Genomic DNA, 5,712 nt, shown 5'->3' with positions numbered 1-5,712 from the left:
CCCATTATTATTAGTGGTAAAGGGCAAGATATTCCTACTTTACTCATGTCCTCTGTTGATTTGACAGAGAGCACTCATCAAATTCCTTGTGTTTTCTTGGCAACCACACAGCCATTAGAGTAGCTTAAGGGAAGATCCATAAAGCTCTGTGTGCTTCTGTCAAGACCCCTGCTACCTCCCCAACACCCACAGCCTCACTGCTATAATCTGCCAAAAAAAAAACATCACAGCTAATCTTGTGATGACTAGTTCCAGTTAGTCTGCAATACAAATGCCACCAGATCACTTCTCACTGCCCCTTGCCCGGACAACCCTAGCACTCCCTAGTCTGGACCAATTCCCTCTGCAGCTTGTTGCCACTCATCAGGAAAATATATTATTATTTTTTTTTAATTTAAAAATCCATCTCCTCTCCTCCAGTAATTAAGTCAGAATTTGGGTGGATGGGGTGGGGTTCAGGCACTTCCTAAAAGCTCAATTTTATGGCATTCTTCATACCACTTAAAGAAAAGAAAACTGCTAATTAAGTCTTGCTACCATGCTTTGTTGTCACATATAATTTTTATTTTATACTTACCAGAAAAGATTTCTGGAGCACCTGGGTGGCTCAGTCGGTTAAGCGTCCGACTTTGGCTCATGTAGCCATCGTTCCTGATTCTCATTGTTCCTGAATTTGAGTCCCGCATAAGACTGGGCTGACAGCTTGGAGGCTGGAGCCTGCTTCAGATTCTCTGTGTCCCTCTCTCTCTGCCGCTCCCCTGTTCTCTCTCTCTCTCTCTCAAAATAATAAAGATTAAAAAAAATTTTGTAAAGGGTTCAAACAGGTAGGGGCTTACTAAAGGATGTTAGGTAGTGTACAGGATCTCTAAGAGAGTCAGAGTACTAGGTGGGTCAGTTGGGCAGCTAAGAACAAAGCCCAACCCTCCTTCCTGGGAGCTGCCCTGGAGATGGGGATGTCTTCATTGCCACCTGTATCAGAAAATTGAGTGTGCTCACTGCTGGTGAGGAGCCACTATCAGTAAAAGGGTCTTTTTGAAATTAATATACAGTAAAATTGACATATTAAATTGGTATACAACTGTGAGTTTTAACACACATACACAGAACTGTTCCATCATCCCCAAATAACTCTGGGACCTCTCTATAGTCACACCTTCCTTCCACTGTCACCTGCTTTGTCCCCATAAGTATAATTTTGCCTTTTGGGCAATGTGATATAAATGGAATCATATAGACTGCCTTTTTTTCACTCAACATAATGCCCTTGAGATCAATCCAAGTGGGTGTGTATCAACAGCCTGCTCTTTTTTTTTTATTACTGAATAGTGTTCTGTTGTATGGATATACCAGTTTATTTATCCATTTGTCTGTTGAAGGACACTTGGAATATTTCTGGTTTTTATCAGCAATGGAACTGCTGTAAACACTCATGTCTAGGTTTTATTGTGAAAGGTTTTTTTTTTTTTTTTTTTTTTTTTGTCAATACGTGGGGATAGGATTGCTGGGTTATATGGTAAGAAATCACCAAACTGTTTTCCAAAGTGGCTTTACAATCTCATCCAGTGTGTGTGGTAGTTTTAGTTGCTCTACATCCTTGCCAGAAGTTGGTATTGTCAGTATGTTTGTTTGTTTTTCTTGTGATGAAAACTTTTTATTTTTATTGAGGTATAATTGACATATATTAACTTCAGGTGTACAATGTAAAAATTCTGTGTTTGCATATATTGCAAAATGATCACTACAATAAGTCTAGTAACATCCATTACCATACATAGTTACAACTTTTTTTTCTTGTGATGACAACTTTTAAGATCTATTAGCAACTTTCAAATATACAATACGGTATTATTAACTGTGGTCACCATATGGTACATTACATCCCCATGACTTATTTATTTCATATCTGGAAATTTGTATCTTTTGACCCACTTCACCCATCCCCACCCCTCACCTCTGACAACCATCAATCTGTTCTGTTTTGTTCTTGTTTCGTTGTTTTTGCGTTTGTTCTTTTGGCCAGTATACTCCATCATGGCCATTCTCATAGGTGTGTTTTATGGTTTTATGGTTTTAATTTGCATTTCTTATCAGTATTAAATTTTTTTCTTATAACTATTTTTAATGTTCCCATTCAACTCTAATATGTACCTAGAGTTGCAAATCATTGAAAAAAACTAAAACGTGGCTAATCAATAAGGCCAAGGCTCTACTACAAAATCTATTAATGTACCTGTACATATATGCTGTGTTTCCACATGTTACAATGAATGAACTGTCAATGTTCCCACCAACTGCTCCATCTATACTCCATCCACACTAGGTTTTTTCCCCCTTCTTCCCTGCCCAATACTTGTGTAGTTGTTCCTTCTATTTCTTAACATTATCATTTTTTCCTACTACTGGATCACATTATCAACTACAATTACTTTACCTCACATTCCTCTCTAGCTACCACTCTTTGCTCCCCCTTCAACAGAAATCTGTTGAAATAGCTGTCCATATCCACTATCTCTACAACTTTCCCCATTCCATCTTTTTCTACCATCTTCTTTTATATCTACTGCTATTAGACTTTCACCTCCCTCCTCCAGTCCATGAAAACTACCTTTGCCAAATTTCACCAACTGCCTTCATGTGCCAAATTCAAAGTTCAAGCACTCTCAGTCCTTAATGAATTCAACTTTAATCTGCAGAATTGACCACTACTTCTCTTCATCATTTTCTTTTGACCTAGCAGATAGGCTACTCTCCCATTTCTGTAGCTAGTCTGTCTCTGCTTCCTTTTCTGGTTACTTCTCATCTTCCATACTTCCATGATTTGGAGTAGCTCTCAGAAGGCTTCTCTTAACATTCACTTCCTAGATGATCTTATTCTTTCTCATAGCCTCAAATACCATCTACAGATTGGTGACACCCAACTATATATCTCTTGGTATGTGCATTTGGATATCTAATAGGCATTTAAAACAATATATGCATGATTGAATTCTTAAATAATCTCCCAATTTTTCTCTTTCGCAACTGGTCTTCCCTGTTTCAAAAAAAACAGCAATTCCATTCTTCCAGCTAGTCAGACTAAAAACCTTGGATTCATGCTTGATTTATTTTTTTCATATGTTACATCCATTCAACCAACAAATCTTGTTGCTCTATCTTTGAGTAGATCCAGAAGGCACATAATTCTATTCCCACTGCTATATACTAGTATAAGCCACCATCAACTCCCATGGAATTATTGGAATACCCTTATAAATGGTCTCTTTGTTTCCACTTTCCTTCTTCAGTTTATTCTTCACGCAGCTCAAGAGCAAACATTAAAAATATTCAAACTTTAAACACATGAGTCAGACGATATCACTCCTCTACTTAAGAAGGTCCAGTGGCTCCCCACCCCATTGTGAATAAAATGCAAAGCCCTTTATACCCACCTTCACATGACCTTGCCTTAACTGCCTTGTTAACCTAATTTCTACCCCTCCTCCACCTTCTGCTCTTCCAACTCACTCATAAGCAATCACTATGGCTGGTAACTTACAACAGATACAATTGCAGTTGTGTTCCTAGTGAGTTTGATTTGAGGGGATAGGGATGAAATTGTATTAGTGTAATCATTGGCCATTCTGAGCAAACCTCTACGTTGGAGAGCCTGCATTTGCTTTTCCCTCTGCTCATATCCCTTACCACTGATATCTGCTTGACTCTTCCCTCCCTTTATTCAGGTCTCTTTTCAAGTTCCCTCTATCAAAAAGGCTTCCCTGAGCATCCTTTCTGAAATAGCATCTCTCCTTTGTCACTCTCACCCAGTTTAGGTTTTCAAGGCACTTAATACCACCTCACATAAAATTAACTTCCCTTCGCCTGGGTGACTCAGTCAGTTAAGCATCTGACTTCAGCTCAGGTCATGATCTTGCAGTTCATGAGTTCGAGCCCCACATCAGACTCTGTGCTGACAGCTCAGAGCCTGGAGCTGCTTCAAATTCTGTGTGTCCCTCTCTCTCTGCCCCTTCCCTGCTCATCCTCTGCCTCTCTCTCAAAAAAAAAAAATTAACTCCCCTTGAAGTTCCCTCCACTTTCTGGTTGAATACAAGCCCCAGTGAGACAGGGATATTTCTAGGTAGTCTAAGTTTTATTCCTTGATGTATCCTGTGTGCACAGTATAGTGTGTAGTACATTGATTGAGTTCAATATGAGTTGAATGAGTAACTGAATGAGTCTTCCCTCACATAACCATTTAGTGATAATTTTCCTTTTTAAAGCTTCCTTAAATTTCATTTGAGCTGGGTTTCAACCGAATAACTCCATGAGAACCCCATATAATGTAATTTTCTTAACCACATTTCCTAATGATAACTCTGACACCCTAAGGCACTCTAGGGATGCCCTAATTCTAAATTAGTTATGTCATCACTTCAAAGGAGACTCTTATTTGGAAAATTCATGGAGTGGAAATTAACCATAAATGGAGTACCCTGGGACCAAGGTACACGCAGAAAAATGTATGCGTAAATATTCACAGACACTTATATACACGCACGTATAATCTCATACACACACACACAGTTTGACCTTTTTGATAAATAGTGTATTTTCTTAACAAGGGAAATGCATTGGATTTAACCTCTGGAGCATGTCTTTCAGCTTTTAAATGTTTAAAATAAAAAACAAACAAAAAAAAATTAACTCCATAGGGATTCTTACAGAAACAAGCTGGCAGTTTTAATAGTTAAAAGTAGGTCATCCACAATGTAGAAATGACTACATATAAAACAAAATAGAAAAGAGCCAAAAGTGCATGCATTCATATAATAAATTTATACTTTTAGGAAATAATTTGATAAAATTTTAATCATGTTGATTTTTTTCCAAAGTACTAAAATGACATTGTACCAACTTATAAGATTACCTGCCTACAAACATGTTGTGTATAGATAACAATTCCATAACTCAAACAATGTTATCATTTTGATGCATTTCTTTTTTTATTTTTCAAAAAATTTTAACATTTATTTATTACTGAGAGACACAGAGAGACAGAGCACAAGCAGGGGAGGGGCAGAGAGAGAGGGAGACACAGAATCTGAAGCAGCTCTGAGCTGTCAGCATAGAGATCATGACCTGAGCCGAAGTTGGATGCGTAACCAAATGAGCCACCCAGGTGGCCCTTGATGTATTTCTAAATGGAGTTATACTTTACAAACTTAGCCTATCTTGGAACTCTAAATTTACTCCATCGCTCAAGGAGATTATTCATGGACATAATCGAAGCTATGTTTATAGTATTTACGTTTTAGAGAAATGAAGGTAAAAGTAAATTAGTCTGAAAATTTGTACCTTTCTGGCTTCTGAGTATTCTTTTCTTGCTAAGTTGTTAAAGTGTTATTAAGAATTTAGTACCATTCTAATATCCTTATTTTTTCTTTCATCCATTCAACAAATATTCTTTGATGAACCGCTGTGTACCTGTTCTGAAAGTTTGGGGTATATCAGTGAAAATAAATAGGCAAGATTTCTGTCCTCATGGAACTTACTATAATAAGATGTATTATTTTTCCACTGTTGCAAAACAAATTATCACAAACTTGGCAGTTTAAAAAAACATAAGTATTATCTCACAATTTCTGTAGGTCAGTAGTCAGTGCACAGTCTACCTTTTAGGAACATTTTTCCCTTTTTTTAAATTTTATTTTAATTCTACATAGAGTGTTATATTAA

This window comes from Panthera tigris, chromosome B1 (assembly GCF_018350195.1).
Source record: "Panthera tigris isolate Pti1 chromosome B1, P.tigris_Pti1_mat1.1, whole genome shotgun sequence".
Lineage (NCBI taxonomy): Eukaryota > Metazoa > Chordata > Mammalia > Carnivora > Felidae > Panthera > Panthera tigris.
The sequence above is the reverse complement of the archived record's forward strand: the minus strand, read 5'-3'. Positions refer to the sequence as shown.